We start from the raw sequence: 22346 nt of genomic DNA, 5'->3' as shown, positions 1-22346 counted from the left end.
AACGCTATCAAGGTTTTGACCTAAGATTCTGAAGTTTCTGAATCCATCTTTATGTTTCTTCATTTCATGCTTCAACTACTTTCATCAAAAGCGAATGAACTTGAAGATAAGATCAAATGGGAATGTGATCAAATATTACATAGTACAAATCAAATATCCTCTTCACTACCTGATTTCATGGGCAAGGATAATACTATACATCACACTTGTCATTGAAGTTATGGGTGAAGGACAATACACAGTATAACTCCTTTCACCATCCAACAATGGACAACCGCTCTATGAGATTTCCCCATTTTACCCTCCAACGATCTTCTTCTTATGTTATATAAGTAAGACTTGGATACTTAAAGAATAGTCTGTGCTACAACAATTTTGACAAGTCTGTTTCTTTGTGAAAAGCTATCAATTCTTGTACACGGTTTTTCTTTAAGTAATTGTTTATCATTTGTGTAAAATTAGCTTGTGTAGAAGCAACTTATAACATACAAAATACTATTCAAACTATTTGTTTGATTCCTTAAGGAGACTAGGTTATAGTGAGATCCTTGAGAAGACAAAGAAAGTTGTTCTTTTTGAGTCCTTAAGTAGACTAGGGTATAGTCGGATCCTTGAGAAGACAAAGAAGGTTATTCTTTATGATTATTGTAATCAGTTGATTATAATGGATTAAGTCCTTGAGTATAAGGCAAAATCACCTTTGCGGGTGGAGTGGAGTAGCTTTGAGTTTCAAGTGAACCAGGATAAAAATAATTGTGTTTTTATCTCTTTGTTATTAACATTTAAGTGGTGTTCTTGAGTTGGTAAAAAGCTTTTGTTTGGAAAAACCCAATTCAAACCCCTCTTTCTTGTGTTTTTCATACCTTCAAAGGTGGACTTTTCTAGATTAAGCCGTAACTTGAACTTCCTCAGACGATCAAACAACTTTTACAGGTTGACTATGTGATCCTCTTTAGTAAGTGATTTGGCAATTATATCGTCAAGGTAGACCTTAATTTCTTTATGGATCATATCGTGGAACAGAGACACCATTTCCCTTTGATATGTTGCCCCAAATTTTTTCAATCTGAAAGGCATTACCTTATAACAGATGGTGCCCCAAGGAGTGATAAACTTGGTTTTCTCCATGTTTGCGGGATCCATTTTTATCTGGTTGTAACCAGAGAATCCATCCATGAAGGAGAAGACTGAGAACTGAGCGGTGTTGTCTACCAGTACATCAATGTGTAGTAGTGGAAAGTCGTGTTTAGGATTTACTATATTCAAATCCTGATAACCTACACACATTCTGACCTTATCGTCCTTCTTCAGAACTAGCACAATGTTAGCCATCCATTATGGATATTTTGCAACAGCTAAGAACCCTGCATCGAGCTGCTTTCTGTCGCATTACGCGAAAAAACCGGCGGGAAAAGACACAGAGCCGCCACCGTGCGTTATTTATCCCAAAGGAGGGAAAGGAAACGCTCAAAGTAAACCTGGAAAGGAAATGGTCTCGCGACCAGAGATTGATAGGATCGGGAGTCGGTTATGCGAAGGGAAGGTATTAGCACCCCTACGCATCCGTTGTACTCGACGGGATCCACGCTCAGAAAGAATAGAAGAAAGGTTGCTAGATAACTGCTCAAACACTACACACACGCTGGAAAGAAACACAGATGAAAGACGGAAGAAACGGGACTCGGCAGGATATCGCATCCTGGGCCTACGTAGTTTGTCAGACACAAACATCAGAGTCGACGTAGTTCGGGGATAGGGGAAACGTGCTCGATAGGACATCGCATCCTATGCATACGTATCTTCTCTAACCATAGAGGAATCAGAGCACTCGTAGCTCGGCTAACACACGCCAAACAAAACACAAACGGGAAACCAACTGCCAATCGCTGGACTTACGTCAGACTCCAAACAAACAAACACACACGGGAAACTGACTGCCAATCGCTGGACTTACGTTAGACTCCGAACAAACAACCACACACAGGAAACCGACTGCCAATCGCTGGACTTACGTCAGACTCCAAACAAACAACCACACATAGGAAACCGACTGCTAATCGCTGGACTTAAGTCAGACTCCAAGCAAACAACCACACACAGGAAACCGACTGCCAATCGCTGGACTTACGTCAGACTCCAAACACACACAAGAGGGTTGAAAAAGAAAAAGGGCGCCCGGAGAGATCAACTCATCTCCTGCCTACGTACCTCATCTGGTATAAGGATCAAGGCGACGTAGTTCCCCTTAACAGGGAAAGAACTTCTATCCTAACCAGAGACAAGGGAGATAACAAGCTACTAGGGAGACTACGACTCGAGCCTAGAAGTTGTCATGCATACGATCCATATATTGAAGTCTCTAACAAGATTTTGACTCACACAGGCAGTGAGTCAACTCAAGTCTATCTCTACGCACGTCAACTTCCTCAAAAGTTGATCATACAACTCCTACAGAAAGGAGATGAGAAGCTAAGCAGATAAACATCAAAAGCAAATAGCACACACTATACACAACCAAGGGGGCTCAAGCAAGGCTAGGCTTTAGTCAAGGGGTCAAATCAACCTCGACAAACAAGCCAACTGGAAAGGGGTGTTTTGAGCTCTTACCCCTAACATTGAGAGTTAGGGTGAAGCAGATGAAATGGAGATGAGGGTTATGCCTCATAGCTCTTATCCCTGGCCTGGGAGAGCTTTAAACAATAGAAAGTGTGGGAGTTCAGAATGTAGGAACTCTTCTCCATAAATGACTGACTCTGTGGACATGATTTTGGGTTTTTATTCACAATGCATCAACACATGGTGTGAGCAAAGCGAATGACACAACTGAATAGCAGGGGATGGATTGCACATCCCTTTTGTCTGCCAATTGCCTCTTAAGAGGACTTTACCTGCTTGGCACGAAATTAAACAACCACAAACATTGCCTCTTAAGGAGGGCTTCAGACAGGTGCCTGCCAAAGTAACATGACAGGTCTTCCAGACTACATGAAGATCAAGGAATTATACCTAAGTGGTATGCCAACCACAAGCAAAGCAAAGCAAAGTTCAAATGAACTTAAAGCAACTTAGGTACCTGTGGAAACAACTAAACCAATCAATACAGAATTCAGACAACAGTCAACAACAAACAGACAATCCCAATGTACAACATATAAGCCTACAAAACAAACAAATGTCAGCCAACAATAACAAATGACAAAGCTTAAATGAAGGAGCAACATCAATCATGGAGATGCATACTTGAACCTGAAATTCACAACTCAAAATGTAAGTCCAAACCACTAGGTCAAAACCTAGGGTCAAAAGTGAATCAAAAAGCCAAAACAGAACTTGATATTCAACACAAAGCATGTTTATTCAATCAAGAACAAGTCCTAAAAAGGACCAAACCAAAATCAATAAGCAAGTTCATTTCATGTGCAAAGGAAGTCAAAGACCAATTCAAGGCATACATTTGATCATTAAGAATGAAAATTCCCAATCAAAACAGAAATGATTCAAATAATTCTGGAAAAATTCATGAGCATTTAACATATCCACAACATCCATCACACAAAAAATCAGAAGCATTAGAGGTCATTTGATATGGAAATTAAATTGCACAAGTTGATCAATCTCATGTGTGACACAAATTGTCACACCATACAAACATGTGTGTAAAACAGAAATGGCACATGAGAAAAATACCAAACCAAACCTCAAACACCCATTAACATGTCAAGAAATATCATACAAAATTTCAATGCATTTGGATTAAAATCAAGCATTTCAAAATAGAAAGAGCAAGGCAAGGTCATAAAAGCACATGTGTTCAATCATTCTAACACAAACAGAAATCCAGCCATGCACAACTTCAAAATTCATCATCATAAAAAACTAGACAAACAGAGGATCACTTTGCAAAAAATTTGGAATCATTTGAGCCATTTTTCAATTTGTTATGATTTTTCTAAGTTAGCATAAAAAATGAAATTCAAATGAAGCATGGCATATGAAATAAGGAGGGAAATGATAAAATGAAGAAAACATTTGAAAATAGTCTTCGCCAGGAATCGAACTCGGTGGACATTTGAATGAGCGCGCGCCAGGCCTAAACGACACCGTTTTGCCTGAAAACCCTAGCCAGGCAAATTTGGACGATAAGCCGTCACTAATCCGTCGCTACCATGAAGATCTTCATCTTCCTCATGAAGATGAAGATGAACAGCATGAATGTTCATGAACGAATTTCCAGATTTTCCAGAAATCTCCAGAATTCAAATTTTTTTACATCATTGGAACGGTTACATCATGAGGATCACAGATCAAACAATATTTCATGCTAATTCATCATCGATCATGCAATACGAAGCAAAATCATTTTAACATTCAAAACTTCAATCAACCATATCTCACTCAATTTTTAACCAAATCATGTGAAATTTAGCTCAGAATCATCAGCAAGAAGAGATCTACATGAATATACACATGGATTTGAAAATTATGAAGGTCGAAAAACCTACCTCTTGAAGAGCAGATTCTGGTTTTGCACGATCCAAAGCTCCAAATGATCCAAATCTCCTTCTGAATACTTGTAGTGATGATTGATGAAGAAAAGGAAGCTTGAAACCGTGTAGATCTAGCTTAATTCTGAATTTCCATCTTTGAGTTTTTGAGCTTCAACTACTTGATTCTTGCGCGAATTCTTCAAACAAACACTTGATTCACACTCTATTCAACTCACTGATCATGAATCTTCAACAAAAACAAGGTCTTATGTTGAAGAAATTTGAATTTTGATTTGAAGAAAATCTTGGAGGGAGATGAAAACTAGATCTAGAAATGGTGAATTGTGATTAACCTTAGCAAATTCTATTAGATTAGAGTATTTATATGAAGTCCTAATCAACTTGCTAATCCATAATTAGTTTGGTTAATGAAAATAAGGTGTTTTGCAAAAAATCAAAATTGCATGGTGCATGTAGTAAACCCACGTGAACAGTACCACTTCCTTCATCAAAGTCACTTAAAATCATCTTTTAAATACAATGGCAATGGTAGAAAGTCCATACAATGCACCATTTTTGAAATTTGCAATTTCCCTCCAAAAAAGGCATGGATTAACAAATGATCATGTGATGACAATTCATGCAATGTGATGAGGTATTTGGAAAGTATGAGTCAAGAGGAGAACAATGCAAGAAGAGCCACTCAATTTGGAGTCTTGGTTCAAAAGATATGGCCATTTGAAGTTTCAAGCACACTTTGCATTGATTTGATCATAACTCTTTGACCATTCATCAGATGCTCATGATCTTGGACTTTTTGGAAATGGGAGAGAAAGATCTTCAACTTTCATGTTGGGCAAAATTTCATTTGAAGCTTCTTTGATGTTGGAAAGTTGAGTTGAAGTTGGTCCAAAAACTTGCCATTTTTGGAAACTTGAAAATTACAGGTCACTTTCCATTTTTGGAAACTTTTGATCTGGCTTCAAAACCTTCAAGGTAGATGTTTGACATAATGAATAAACCTCTTTTGGACATGAATGAAGTGTCTCAAACCATTTCTCCACCTCCTAGCCCTCAGTTGACTTGCAGTTGACTTTTATGGGCCCTAGATGACCTGAAACTGCACTGTGGACTTTGAGCCTCTAGCACTTGGCCAAATTGCATCAAAATGAACCTTGGGTTATGTAAGCTCTCTAGAACAACCATAGGGCCTTCATCTCATGGAAAAACCCTTGCTCTCTTGCACAGATGAATCCTCCTAACCAGTTTTGACTGATGAAATGCAATGTGATATGCAATGTTAATGCAATGTTAATGACCTAAAAATGAAATGAATGTACAAATGGGAGGTGCAAATTTGAGGTGCTACAGCTGCCCCTATTCAATCAACTGGGAACCTGAACGAATGAGAGCAACGACTGTCAGACCTTCAAGGTACACAGAGATTGAATACCACAGAACCGTAGAAATTTGCACTCTACGGGGGATGATCAAAGAAAAGAATGTTCACCAATGGCAGCTTCCACTGGGTATTTGGATTTTTATTACTGGACCAGACAAGACGTTCACCGACGACTCCACTGGGGATTTTGATTTTTTATCAAAAAAAGGAACCACGACCAGACATCGAAAGATGATGAATGGGAAGAGAAATCACGACTAGGCGCCAACGGACAACTAGGAAAGACTCGACCAGACATCAACGGATGAATGGGAGAAAGAGATACAACCAGACGTCAACGGACGAATGGGAAAAACTCGACGTTTACCGACACCAACGGAGAGGTGACCAGACATCAACGGATGACTGGGAAGACTCAACCATACATCAACGGACGAATGGGAGAAACTCGACGTTTACCGACACCAACGGAGAGGTGACCAGACATCAACGGATGAATGGGAAGACTCAACCATACGTCAACGGACGAATGGGAGAAACTCGACGTTTATCGACACCAACAGAGAGGTGACCAGACATCAACGGATGACTGGAAAAGGATACAACCAAACGTCAACGGACGAATGGGAAACAATCGACGTTTACCGACACCAACGGAGAGGTGACCAGACATCAATGGATGAATGGGAAGACTCAACCATATGTCAATGAACGAATAAGAGAAACTCGACGTTTACCGACACCAACGGAGAGGTGACCAGACATCAACGGATGACTGGAAAAGGATACAACCAAACGTCAACGGACGAATGGGAAAAACTCGACGTTTACCGACACCAACGGAGAGGTGACCAGACATCAACGGATGAATGGGAAGACTCAACCAGACGTAAACGGACGAATGGGAAAAACTCGACGTTTACCGACACCAACGGAGAGGTGACCAGACATCAACGGATGACTGGGAAGACTCAACCATACATCAACGGACGAATGGGAGAAACTCGACGTTTACCGACACCAACGGAGAGGTGACCAGACATCAACGGATGAATGGGAAGACTCAACCATACGTCAACGGACGAATGGGAAAAACTCGACGTTTACCGACACCAACGGAGAGGTGACCAGACACCAACGGATGAATGGGAAGACTCAACCATACGTCAACGGACGAATGGGAAAAACTCGACGTTTACTGACACCAACAGAGAGGTGACCAGACATCAACGGATGAATGGAAAAAGAAGCTGATGTTACGGACATCGAAAGATGATATCTACAAACACCAAAAAGGACCCGCATGGGGATCAACACGACACCCACTGGTATCGCAAGGACGACACCTACATACGTCGAGACAAGGCCAATCACTTGCCGGGGATTACTCCGGGGAGTCAAGCTTTCCTTTCACTGATGGGTGAGGAAATAACCCTCTCTGGGGATTACCAATCCTGAATGCTGTCAGGAGCCACCGTTACAAACATGCCATACAGACGTTGAACAAAGGTCTGCCTCCGATGGGGATATGGTCCAATTAGGTTTGACACATGTATGCGCATGTTTGAATTTTTCTATGGCGTAATGCTCCATATGGAATGGAAATGCTACGCGGTTTGAGGATGCAATGATTACTACATGCAAGATGCAAATGACGAACTCCCGCTGGGGAGAACTGGTTGCTCTGCTGAACACTCAATTCTGATTTGATCCTCCAACTCTGTGGGGAGACGCACTACTGGGGGTGCTTTGCTGATCTGATACTCTGGGGACGACAGAGAAACCAAGTCACCTGGGGAGACCCTGTCTAGGGAACACACCAACCTCTCAAACGTGCTGGGGAATAACACTGCTGCTGGAGAAAGGATAAATCCCACCGGGGACCATTTTCACTGAATCCAATCCACTTGGAGACTCCGCTAGGGAAAACAACCAATGTTCACATCCACTGAGGATAACTACCAACCCACGGGCCGGATTAACCTTACTGGGGAAATTTTTCACCGAACTCGATCCGCTTGGGGACTCCGCTAGGGGAAAAACCATCAATACAAACCTCCGCTGGGAAGACTATCCACTTCAGACTTACTGGGGCAAACATTCACAACCCTGCTGGGGAAAGGCGTTCACGACCCTGCTGAGGATTACAGTACTTCATACCTGACTGTTGAGGAACAAACTACCCACAGGCATCACTACTGGGGAACGACAACCTTCAGACTCAGTGGGGACTAACAGTCTTCAGACTAGCTGGGGATAGGGTAGCCTTTGAACCTGCTGCTGAGGGACATACTAACCACAAACGCCTCTGCCGGGGAAGAATAGTTCTAATAGCTTTCAGACTTGCTGGGGAAACGTCTTCAATTCTGCTGAGGAATTCCTGATCTCGAATACGCTGGGGGGACAAGTCCTGAACTTGCTTTAGACAACCCAACTCTTCACACCACCGGACAGCGTTGAAACATCTCTGAACAAACCGTGGCTTATCTGCTTCAGCCAGGAATCAAAGGTAATAACCTGCAAAACAGTAAGTCATACATGCCCTAGGGGATTGTATGGACAAGATACACCCAAGTGTACTCAACATTCAAAATGATTTTCAAATGTTTTATCTTTCTGCACGTTATTGTCTAGCCTTCATGTTTTTTATATGCAATGTTTATCAAAAATTCGGACGTTTTTGCAAACAAAACAGTAAAATAAAAACAAGAGAGCAATTTACCTGAATAACGACTTTTTATTGATTGAGAATGAGCCTATAAAGGCAAATACATCAGGAAGCAATTCCTAGAAAGAGGTAATTGCGCATAAAAGGAAATAAACTATCCTATTGGAAATGTGAACACGACATCCACTATTTTCCAATTCTGTTATGACTCACAGATCATCAAATTCCTCCCAAATCCCTTGCTTTCTGAGAAGAATGATTGGACCGATCATATCCTTCGAGATGGTAGACGCTGAAGCGCGACGAAGTACATATAACTCAGACTGTAGTCTTCGCTTTAATCCCTCTTTTGCCTGGATCCCCCTTTCGGGTTTTCAATCCACCGGGATACCCATTTTTGCTTAAGCCGCCCTTGCGGGTTTTCGACTTACCGGGTGTACAAATTCTTTTCATTCTTTATCCCTAACTTTTGCCCGAACCTTTTACTTTTTTCCTTGGTTCGCCGGGATGCCCCTTTTTGCCTGGACTCTTTTATTCTTTTCGTCCAACGGGTCGATTTATGCGAAGTATTTTTTGACTACATCTGAGTTCACAGGGGACGGAAAATCTTCACCATCCATAGTTGTTAACATCAAGGCTCCACCAGAGAAAACCTTTTTAACAACATATGGACCTTCATAACTCAGAGTCCATTTGCCCCTGTTATCTGTACCGGGAGGAAGGATCCTCTTCAAAACCAAATCACCTGTCTGATAGCTTCGAGGACGCACTTTCTGATCAAAGGCTTTCTTCATCCTTCTCTGATACAATTGCCCATGGCACACAGCTGCTAACCGCCTCTCCTCGATAAGGCTCAACTCGTTGAACCTTGTTTGAATCCACTCAGCTTCGTCAAGCTTGACATCCAACAGGACTCTCAGAGAAGGAATCTCCACTTCAACAGGCAGGACTGCTTCCATACCATACACAAGGGAGTAAGGGGTTGCTCCGGTCGACGTACGTACTGAAGTACGGTACCCATGCAAAGCGAAAGGCAACATCTCATGCCAATCCTTGTACGTCACGACCATCTTCTGCACAATCTTCTTGATATTCTTGTTTGCCGCCTCTACAGCACCATTCATCTTCGGTCTGTAAGGAGAAGAATTGTGATGTTCAATCTTGAAATCTTTATAAAGCTCTTTCATCATCTTGTTATTAAGGTTCAAACCATTATCAGTAATGATTCTCTCCGGAACCCCATACCGACAGATAATCTCCTTCTTGATGAATCGGGCAACCACTTGCTTGGTAACATTAGCATAGGAAGCTGCTTCCACCCAGTTGGTGAAGTAATCAATTGCAACCAGGATGAAGCGATGTCCATTAGAAGCAGTAGGTTCGATCTTCCCAATCATATCGATGCCCCACATCGTGAACGGCCACGGCGAATTCATGACATTCAGAGGGCTTGGTGGTACATGCACCTTATCTGCATAAATCTGACATTTATGGCACTTCCGAGCGTATTTGAAACAATCGGATTCCATAGTCATCCAGTAATAACCGGCTCTCAACAACTTCTTGGCCATTGCATGACCACCAGCATGGGTACCGAAAGATCCCTCGTGCACTTCCTGCATCAACATGTCTGCTTCGTGTCTATCCACGCATCTGAGCAGAACCATGTCGAAGTTCCTCTTGTACAACACATCATCCTGATTCAAATAAAAGCTTCCAGCTAGCCTTCTCAGGGTTTTCTTGTCATTCTTTGACGCTCCTTCAGAATACTCCTGGCTCTTGAGGAAATTCTTGATATCATAGTACCACGGCTTCTCATCAACGCCAAACTCGGCTGCAAACACATACGCAGGCCTCTCGAGTCGATTCACAGCAACATGTGGCACATGATTCCACCAATGAACTTTGATCATAGAAGACAAAGTAGCCAGGGCATCAGCCATCTGATTTTCATCTCGGGGGACATGATACAACTTCACTGTCTTGAAGAAAGTCAGGATCCTTCTGGTGTAATCTCGATAAGGAATCAAATGCGGCTGATGAGTATTTAAATCTCCATTGACTTGGTTAATCACTAGAGCGGAATCTCCATAGATGTCAAGAGTTTTGATCCTTAGATCGATGGCTTCTTCAATCCCCATGATACAAGCTTCATACTCAGCCTCGTTGTTGGTTACGTTAAAAGTCAATCTGGCAGAAAAAGGTATATGCGCACCTTTTGGATTGATAAGCACTGCCCTAACACCGTTGCCATTCACATTCACATCCCCATCAAACATCAGTGTCCACTTGTCATCAGGATCCGGTCCTTCCTCGACAAGAGGCTCTTCACAATCTTTCATCTTTAGATACATGATGTCTTCATCAGGGAATTCAAACATCATCGGCTGATAATCATCAATCGGTTGCTCGGCAAGGTAGTCAGACAGAATACTACCTTTGATGGCCTTCTGCGATGTATACTGGATATCATATTCAGTTAAAATCATCTGCCAACGAGCCACACGTCCAGTGAGAGCCGGCTTTTCAAAGATGTACTTCACTGGATCCATCTTAGAAATCAACAAGGTAGTATGGTTCAACATATACTGTCTCAGTCGGCGAGCAACCCAGGCCAAAGCACAACAAGTTTTCTCAAGCTGCGAATATCTTATTTCACAGTCGGTAAACTTTTTGCTAAGGTAGTATATAGCATGCTCTTTTCGGCCAGACTCGTCATGCTGTCCCAATACACACCCCATCGAGTTCTCAGTCACTGAAAGGTACATTATCAGAGGTCTCCCAGGAACTGGAGGTATAAGGATTGGAGGTTTCTGCAAATACTCTTTTATCTTATCAAAAGCTTTCTGACAATCATCGTTCCACCTGATTGCTTGATCTTTTCTTAGCAATTTGAATATCGGTTCACACGTGGCAGTTAGGTGAGATATGAACCGTGCAATGTAGTTCTTGAATATCTTTGACTTTCGCTGGATCAACCTCAATCCCTTTCTCACTGACAATGAAGCCTAACAGCTTCCCCGATCTCACCCCAAACGTACACTTGTTTGGATTCAGCCTCAGTTTGAATTTTCTCAGCCTTTCAAACAACTTCTGCAAGTTTACCAGGTGCTCCTCTTCTGTCTGAGACTTCGCAATCATATCATCCACATACACTTCAATCTCTTTGTGCATCATGTCATGAAAGAGAGTCGTCATAGCCCTCTGATAGGTAGCACCGGCATTCTTCAGCCCAAATGGCATCACTTTATAGCAGAACGTGCCCCAAGGTGTAATGAATGTCGTCTTTTCCATGTCTTCTGGCGCCATCTTGATCTGATTATAGCCAGAAAAACCATCCATGAAAGAGAAAACCGAGGATTGAGCAGTATTATCAACCAATACATCAATGTGAGGTAATGGGAAGTCATCTTTCAGACTGGCTCTGTTTAAATCTCGGTAATTGACACACATTCTGACTTTACCATCCTTCTTCGGCACGGGAACGATGTTGGCCACCCAAGGGGGATAATTGGTAACTGCCAGAAACCCCGCATCCAACTGCTTCTGAACCTCTTCTTTGATCTTTACAGCCATATCAGGACTGGTTCTGCGAAGCTTCTGCTTGACCGAAGGACAATCTTCTTTGAGAGGTAGCCTGTGCACCACAATATCTGTATCCAACCCAGGCATATCTTGATACGACCATGCGAATACCTCCACATACTCTCTCAACATCTCAATCAGCCCTCTCTTGACATCTTCCTCCAAAGCAGCCCCGATCTTGATCTCTTTCCTGGCGTCCTCAGTACCCAGGTTGATAACCTCCAACTCTTCCTGATGCGGTTGGATGACCCTTTCCTCCTGCTTCAATAATTGGACCAATTCTTTGGGGAGTTCCCAATCTTCCTCACTCTCCTCTTCAACTTGGTAAATGGGATTATCGAAATCACACTGAGCCATAACAGAACTGTTTATAGTGGAGTCCGTAAGATCAATTCTGCATGTTTAATGCTTTATTTTAGAAAAAAGAGTTCAAGAAAGTCACAAAAACAAAAAAACATTGCCATTTTTATTGTTTTGAAAAATGAAAAACAAAAACAGAAAGACAGTGAGCACAAATTTGTTTGCAAAACGTCCTTTATTAATGATATCATTAAAAAACATGATGAGGCCCTACAATGAACCACTACGCCTTGGGCAGAACGTAGGGTTTTTGGCAAAATGAAAAACAAAAGAAAATTACTCTGTTTGAAGAGTAACTTGGACCACTTCTTCAGTCGTCCAATTGTTGATTGACTCCCCTAGAGCACACGGGCACACCCAGTTGTCCACATCATAATCACTGTCACCATCTTCACTACCGGTTGCAAAGACGTCACCATGATTCATCAGCCCAGCGCTGGTGAAGGTACTCGGCCCCTTCTGATCTTGAACACCCTGCTCTGCCTGCAGAGGTTGATATCCAATACCAAATTTGTCCTCTTTAACGGGCAGGTCCACCATCTTGCCCCAGCCTTCTGTCTTGCCCGAGTTGACAACCTCCATAGCCTGCTTGTATGACGCAATTGAGGCACTTGGCTTCTTCTGCTTGACGAAAGCCACCTTCTCAATCTCAATGGTCTCGAACGCTTGGCACAGAGTTTCATGGATCTCGCCATCCACCTCCACATACTTGAAAGAGGATAAATGACTCACCAGAATGTCCTCCTCGCCGCACACAGTTACAATCTGACCATTCCATACATACTTCAGCTTCTGATGGAGAGTTGACGACACTGCTCCAGCCCCATGTATCCAGGGACGCCCCAATAAGCAACTATATGCTGGTTGGATATCCATCACATAGAAGATAATATCAAATACCTCCGGGCCAATCTTCACGGGCAATGTGACTTCACCAAAAACAGACCGTTTGGATCCATCAAACGCACGAACAATGAGATCACTCGAAGTGAAGACAACCCCTTCAACATCAATCTTGCTCAAAGTCTTCTTGGGCAACACATTCAACGAGGATCCAGTATCCACCAACACATGCGACAATACGGCGCCTTTGCACTCCATGGTGATATGCAGGGCTTTGTTATGGTTACGACCTTCAGGCGTCAGATCCAAGTCTGTGAACCCCACACCGTGCCTTGTGCTCACATTCGCAATAACACCCTCCAACTGGTTGACGGAAATCTCTTGAGGCACGTAAGCCAGATTCAACATCTTCAGCAAGGCATTACGGTGTGCCTCAGAGCACAATAGCAATGAGAGGATAGAAATCTTGGACGGAGTTTGATTCAGCTGATCTACAATCTTGTAGTCACTCTTCTTAATAATCTTCATAAACTCCTCCACATCTTTCTCAAATGACCCCTCAGGCGCCTCCTTCTGTACAGGTTCTTCATCAACCACAGCTTGCTTACCCTTTGCTTTGGCGAGAGCCTCAACATTGCTATCTCTCAAAGTCTGCGGTGCAAACAGACGACCGCTTCTTGTAAAACCTCCAGGTCCCCCACATTGTCCACAGCAGGACCAACAGTCACTGGGGCTCTACTTGGCAAACCAATAGTTACAGGAGTCTGATTTACCGGTCTGGTCTGACTTTCTGCCCTTCTGTTATTGCGGTAAGCGTTATCATACTTCCACGGAACGACCCTACTATTCTCAACATACCCTCTTCCAGAAGCAACAATAGTAGTGGGAGCACTGACAGTTACTGGTGCAGATATAGTCACAGGAGCACTGACAGTTACTGGTGCATTAGCAGTTATTGGCACACGTCTGGAACCCTCGGACGGCTTGAAATAAATGGTGACAGTTGACACCACCCCACGTTCTTTCTCAGCCCGAGTAAACTGCAGACAACCCTCGTCAATCAGTCTCTGGATACCATTCCTCAACTTGTCACAACCGTTCTCTGAATCCTCACAGTCTGCACAACCCTCATCACAGCCCGGGTACACTCCCTCTTTCAACAGACGCTCTTTCACAACCAGCAATGAGGTCTGAACCTCATCGACATCAACTATCAGATCCACAACTTCTCCACCTTCCACATTATTCACCCTGGGCCCACCATGTTGAGGCATAGGGTTGTTCACAACATTCGGGACATGAGCGAAGTTGATTGTTTTGGCGTCAATCAAATCCTGGACCTTATGATGAAAAGCCCGACAATTCTCAATATGGTGCCCCGGAGCACCGGAATGAAAGTCACAACGAACGTTGGCATCATACCCAGCAGGTATCTTCGTCAACGGAGCCATAGTATGCAATTCAAAAAAACCCAACCTGAGCAATTCGGGTAGCAACTCAGCATATGTCATTGGTAACGGGTCGAAACGACGATCCGACATTCTCTGTCTTGGCTGAAATGGACGTTGTTGTTGTGGATGTTGGTGTTGTCTCTGTGGTTGCTGAGGTTGATGTTGAGGTGCTGGAATGGTTACAGCAGCAACCTGACGATACTGTCCCCTGTTCATATTTCTCCGACTGTGCACAACATTAGTCTCACCCTCCCTTTTTCGGGGTGCCCCAGAAAATGGCTTCTTTGAACTGGAAGACGAGGAACCAGCGTCCTGAATCTTCCCTGCTTTAATAAGGCTCTCTGTTCTCTCTCCACAGATAACAACATCAGAAAAACTACCGAACGGGCAACTCCCCATACGGTCCATAAACACCCCCTGCAGCGTTCCAATAAACATATCGGTCAACTCCTTCTCCAGCATCGGAGGTTGTACCCTTGCGGCCAATTCACGCCATCTCTAGGCGTACTCCTTGAAACTCTCCCCAGATTTCTGACACAAGTTCTTTAACTGAGTTCGGCTCGGAGCCATATCCATATTATGCTTATATTGCCTCAAGAAGGCTTCACCCAAATCTCTCCAACTTCTAATGGATTCTCTCTTCAACTCCATGTACCAATCCAAGGAAGCTCCAGACAAGCTATCCTGGAAAAAGTACATCCACATCTTCTCATCGTCAGTATATGCGGAGATTTTTCTGTAGTAAGCCTGCACATGGGTGCGAGGACAAGAAGTGCCATTATATTTGTCAAAGGAAGGCGCTTTGAACTTGTAAGGAATTCTCAGCCCTTCAACCAAACCCATATTCGTCACGTCAAATCCCAAAGAGTTCTGACATTCCATGGCTCGGATCTTCTCAGCTAGGGCATCAACCTTTCTGTCTCTCTCTTCAATTCTTCCCACATCGTCTTCATCACTGAGAAGTGTAAACATATCTTCCTGCCGGTCAACTAGGGGAGCAGGATGGCGCACTGGAGCACGGGTTGCTCTGACATTAACAGTCTCTGCAGCAAGAGGTTGTCCATTGATTCTGATACCCCTCAACTCATCACCCACGGCATAATCATTGACGGGAATAGTAGCAGCAGCAACATTGTCATTAACAGGGACACCCACTGGTGAAGCACGGCCGGCAGGTGGAATCACAGCTTCCTGTCTCTGGGCTAAGGCACGCAGCTCCTCTTGCCCTTGAACAACTCCTTGCATCATGGTCATGAATTGGGCCATGTTAGCCCTCATCTCAGCCAATTTAGCCTGAACTTGATCCATACTTCTCTGTTGATTCAGTCTGGTAGCGTAGCGGTGCGGACGACGATCAACAATCCTGCCTGAACAGGAACCAGAGTGAGAAGTCTCGTTCAAGAACACCTGTAATGCAAGATGATATGTATATGATGCGCATGATGCGTATGCTGTTTATCATGAATGATCCTGAAAAGGATATACATATGCGGGTTAACTGTCTTTTTTTATTTTTAGCATTAATATTATTTTATATTTATTTATTTTTTGAAAATAAACATGCTATGATGCACAATGATGAAGCCATGGCAGGTTGGCTGAGTATCACACGGCACAGGATCAAAACTTCGGCATGAACTCGACACTGAACACCACCGATCAAAATCATCTGGAACCCAAGGTCATCTGGAACCCATAATTCAGAACCAAGTCACCATCTGAGCAAATATCCTCAAACTCAGCCCAGGGGTCCGAAATAAACGGAACCCTCTGATAAATACGAAGGTCAAACCTCCGGCGTCCAGAAATAAAGACCCGTAAATCCATCTGAACCATAGTCGCCATCACAGAATCACTGACGAAACCTGTACTTGCAAGAATCAAACCCTCCCCTCACAGGTGAATTCTAACAAGGTCATCCTAAGGCGGATAATGGTCTCGACAATCGGGCAAAGATACTCAACGGGTTTTCCCTTTCGGGTGTGCCGTTGCAGCTCTCTTGAGATCATCTAAACCAAAGATCCGGGAAAGAATGGTCACCGAAGTCAACAGCTCAAATGAGATAACCCAACCTAAGTGGAATAACTCCACCCGGAAGGACTCTCTCAGATGAACCTCGTCCGGATGTGGTATGTCACATCTCCGCATCATGTCGTACAACATGTGAAGAGACATGAGACCACGCTAATCCTAGGTGTATACTCGGGCCTGGGTATTGGGCCCCACTTAGAACACCCACCCCAAATCAGAGGAACCAACCTGTACAGAATCTAACATGATGATAATATGATGCATGCAAGTATCTATGCAAGTATATACAATCACAACATAATAATCATAAATGCAATAAATAAAGCAACAAAAGCAACCAAAACTATCCTAGAGAGCGCTAGGATTGACTCGCTTAGGGAAGATGGACCAGCAAGAGGTCAACTTCTCGGGATTTGCTCCCCAGCAGAGTCGCCAGCTGTCGCATTACGCGAAAAAACCGGCGGGAAAAGACACAGAGCCGCCACCGTGCATTATTTATCCCAAAGGAGGGAAAGGAAACGCTCGAAGTAAACCTGGAAAGGAAATGGTCTCGCGACCAGAGATTGATAGGATCGGGAGTCGGTTATGCGAAGGGAAGGTATTAGCACCCCTACGCATCCGTCGTACTCGACGGGATCCACGCTCAGAAAGAATAGAAGAAAGGTTGCTAGATAACTGCTCAAACACTGCACACACGCTGGAAAGAAACACAGATGAAAGACGGAAGAAACGGGACTCGGCAGGATATCGCATCCTGGGCCTACGTAGTTTGTCAGACACAAACATCAGAGTCGACGTAGTTCGGGGATAGGGGAAACGTGCTCGCTAGGACATCGCATCCTATGCATACGTATCTTCTCTAACCAGAGAGGAATCAGAGCACTCATAACTCGGCTAACACACGCCAAACAAAACACAAACTGGAAACCAATTGCCAATCGCTGGACTTACGTCAGACTCCAAACAAACAAACACACACGGGAAACTGACTGCCAATCGCTGGACTTACGTCAGACTCCGAACAAACAACCACACACAGGAAACCGACTGCCAATCGCTGGACTTACGTCAGACTCCAAGCAAACAACCACACACAGGAAACCGACTGCCAATCGCTGGACTTACGTCAGACTCCAAACACACACAAGAGGGTTGAAAAAGAAAAAGGGCGCCCGGAGAGATCAACTCATCTCCTGCCTACGTACCTCATCTGGTATGAGGATCAAGGCGACGTAGTTCCCCTTAACAGGGAAATAACTTCTATCCTAACCAGAGACAAGGGAGATAACAAGCTACTAGGGAGACTACGACTCGAGCCTAGAAGTTGTCATGCATACGATCCCTATATTGAAGTCTCTAACAAGAGTTTGACTCACACAGGCAGTGAGTCAACTCAAGTCTATCTCTACGTACATCAACTTCCTCAAAAGTTGATCACACAACTCCTACAGAAAGGAGATGAGAAGCTAAGCAGATAAACATCAAAAGCAAATATCACACACTATACACAACCAAGGGGGCTCAAGCAAGGCTAGGCTTTAGTCAAGGGGTCAAATCAACCTCGACAAACAAGCCAACTGGAAAGGGGTGTTTTGAGCTCTTAACCCTAACATTGAGAGTTAGGGTGAAGCAGATGAAATGGAGATGAGGGTTATGCCTCATAGCTCTTATCCCTGGCCTGGGAGAGCTTTAAACAATAAAAAGTGTGGGAGTTCAGAATGTAGGAACTCTTCTCCACAAATGACTGACTCTATGGACATGATTTTGGGTTTTTATTCACAATGCATCAACACATGGTGTGAGCAAAGCGAATGACACAACTGAATAGCAGGGGATGGATTGCACATCCCTTTTGTCTGCCAATTGCCTCTTAAGAGGACTTTACCTGCTTGGCACGAAATTAAACAACCACAAACATTGCCTCTTAAGGAGGGCTTCAGACAGGTGCCTGCCAAAGTAACATGACAGGTCTTCCAGACTACATGAAGATCAAGGAATTATACCTAAGTGGTATGCCAACCACAAGCAAAGCAAAGCAAAGTTCAAATGAACTTAAAGCAACTTAGGTACCTGTGGAAACAACTAAACCAATCAGTACAGAATTCAGACAACATTCAACAACAAACAGACAATCCCAATGTACAACATATAAGCCTACAAAACAAACAAATGTTAGCCAATAATAACAAATGACCAAGCTTAAATGAAGGAGCAACATCAATCATGGAGATGCATACTTGAACCTGAAATTCACAACTCAAAATGTAAGTCCAAACCACTAGGTCAAAGCCTAGGGTCAAAAGTGAATCAAAAAGCCAAAACAGAACTTGATATTCAACACAAAGCATGTTTATTCAATCAAGAACAAGTCCTAAAAAGGACCAAACCAAAATCAATAAGCAAGTTCATTTCATGTGCAAAGGAAGTCAAAGACCAATTCAAGGCATACATTTGATCATTATGAATGAAAATTCCCAATCAAAACAGAAATGATTCAAATAATTCTAGAAAAATTCATGAGCATTCAACACATCCACAACATCCATCATACAAAAAATCAGAAGCATTAGAGGTCATTTGATATGGAAATTAAATTGCACAAGTTGATCAATCTCATGTGTGACACAAATTGTCACACCATACAAACATGTGTGTAAAACAGAAATGGCACATGAGAAAAATACCAAACCAAACCTCAAACATCCATTAACATGTCAAGAAATATCATACAAAATTTCAATGCATTTGGATTAAAATCAAGCATTTCACAATAGAAAGAGCAAGGCAAGGTCATAAAAGCACATGTGTTCAATAATTCTAACACAAACAAAAATCCAGCCATGCATAACTTCAAAATTCATCATCAATAAAAACTAGACAAACAGAGGATCACTTTGCAAAAAATTTGGAATCATTTGAGCCATTTTTCAATTTGTTATGATTTTTCTAAGTTAGCATAAAAAATGAAATTCAAATGAAGCATGGCATATGAAATAAGGAGGGAAATGATAAAATGAAGAAAACATTTGAAAATAGTCTTCGCTAGGAATCGAACTCGGTGGACATTTGAATGAGCGCGCGCCAGGCCTAAACGACACCGTTTTGCCTGAAAACTCTAGCCAGGCAAATTTGGACGCTAAGCCGTCACTAATCCGTCGCTACCATGAAGATCTTCATCTTCCTCATGAAGATGAAGATGAACAGCATGAATGTTCATGAACGAATTTCCAGATTTTCCAGAAATCTCCAGAATTCAATTTTTTTTACATCATTGGAACGGTTACATCATGAGGATCACAGATCAAACAGAATTTCATGCTAATTCATCATCAATCATGCAACACGAAGCAAAATCATTTTAACATTCAAAACTTCAATCAACCATATCTCACTCAATTTTTAACCAAATCATGTGAAATTTAGCTCAGAATCATCAGCAAGAAGAGATCTACATGAATATACACATGGATTTGAAAATTATGAAGGTCGAAAAACCTACCTCTTGAAGAGCAGATTCTGGTTTTGCACGATCCAAAGCTCCAAATGATCCAAATCTCCTTCTGAATACTTGTAGTGATGATTGATGAAGAAAAGGAAGCTTGAAACCGTGTAGATCTAGCTTAATTCTGAATTTCCATCTTTGAGTTTTTGAGCTTCAACTACTTGATTCTTGCGCGAATTCTTCAAACAAACACTTGATTCACACTCTATTCAACTCACTGATCATGAATCTTCAACAAAAACAAGGTCTTATGTTGAAGAAATTTGAATTTTGATTTGAAGAAAATCTTGGAGGGAGATGAAAACTAGATCTAGAAATGGTGAATTGTGATTAACCTTAGCAAATTCTATTAGATTAGAGTATTTATATGAAGTCCTAATCAACTTGCTAATCCATAATTAGTTTGATTAATGAAAATAAGGTGTTTTGCAAAAAATCAAAATTGCATGGTGCATGTAGTAAACCCACGTGAACAGTACCACTTCCTTCATCAAAGTCACTTAAAATCATCTTTTAAACACAATGGCAATGGTAGAAAGTCCATACAATGCACCATTTTTGAATTTTGCAATTTCCCTCCAAAAAAGGCATGGATTAACAAATGATCATGTGATGATAATTCATGCAATGTGACGAGGTATTTGGAAAGTATGAGTCAAGAGGAGAACAATGCAAGAAGAGCCACTCAATTTGGAGTCTTGGTTCAAAAGATATGGCCATTTGAAGTTTCAAGCTCACTTTGCAATGATTTGATCATAACTCTTTGATCATTCATCATATTCTCATGATCTTGGACTTTTTGGAAATGGGAGAGAAAGATCTTCAACTTTCATGTTGGACAAAATTTCATTTGAAGCTTCTTTGATGTTGGAAAGTTGAGTTGAAGTTGGTCCAAAAACTTGCCATTTTTGGAAACTTGAAAATTACAGGTCACTTTCCATTTTTGGAAACTTTTGATCTGGCTTCAAAACCTTCAAGGTAGATGTTTGACATGATGAATAAACCTCTTTTGGACATGAATGAAGTGTCTCAAACCATTTCTCCACCTCCTAGCCCTCAGTTGACTTGTAGTTGACTTTTATGGCCCCCTAGATGACCTGAAACTGCACTGTGGACTTTGAGCCTCTAGCACTTGGCCAAATTGCATCAAAATGAACCTTGGGTCATGTAAGCTCTCTAGAACAACCATAGGGCCTTCATCTCATGGAAAAACCCTTGCTCTCTTGCACAGATGAATCCTCCTAACCAATTTTGACTGATGAAATGCAATGTGATATGCAATGTTAATGCAATGTTAATGACCTAAAAATGAAATGAATGTACAAATGGGAGGTGCAAATTTGAGGTGCTACACTTTCTGACCTCTTCCTTGATCTTGAGTGACATGATTGATCTGGTTCTTCTCAATTTTTTATTAACTGACGGATACTCTAGTTTGAGCGGTAGTTTGTGTACGACAATGTCCATGTCTAACCCTGGCATATCTTGGTATGACCAAGAAAACACATTTGTGTATCTATGTAATATCTTGATCAACCTTTTCTTGACTTCATATTTTAAGGAAGCTCTGACCTTAACCTCCTTCTTGTTTTCTTCAGTCCCTAGATTGATCACATCCACTGGTTCCTGATGAGGTTGAATTTCTTTGTCCTCTTACTTCAGCAGCCTGTCTAACTCTTCAAGCAGTTCACAATTGTCCTCATCACCTTCTTATGCTTGGTTAATTGGGAATTCGAAGTTATAAGGGATTATAGCAGTGTCATTTTCAACAGGTTTATTTATTAATCTGCATGAGGAAGATTTTTATTTATTATTATCTTTTGGATGATTTGATAGGAACGAAAGAATATGGAAGAGTATTGCCATTTTTGAAAAGAAAATTTAAAATGAAAGAAAATGATCTTAATTGAAAACAAAAATGCAATTCTATTCATAAATAATTTATTGAAACGAAGGGGGCCCTACAATGCTTGCCCATTTACTTTGGGCATAACAAAGGACTTTTTATTATTTAAAA

The sequence above is a fragment of the Lathyrus oleraceus genome, chromosome 7 (genome assembly GCF_024323335.1).
Source record: "Lathyrus oleraceus cultivar Zhongwan6 chromosome 7, CAAS_Psat_ZW6_1.0, whole genome shotgun sequence".
Classification (NCBI taxonomy): Eukaryota; Viridiplantae; Streptophyta; class Magnoliopsida; order Fabales; family Fabaceae; genus Lathyrus; species Lathyrus oleraceus.
The sequence above is the reverse complement of the archived record's forward strand: the minus strand, read 5'-3'. Positions refer to the sequence as shown.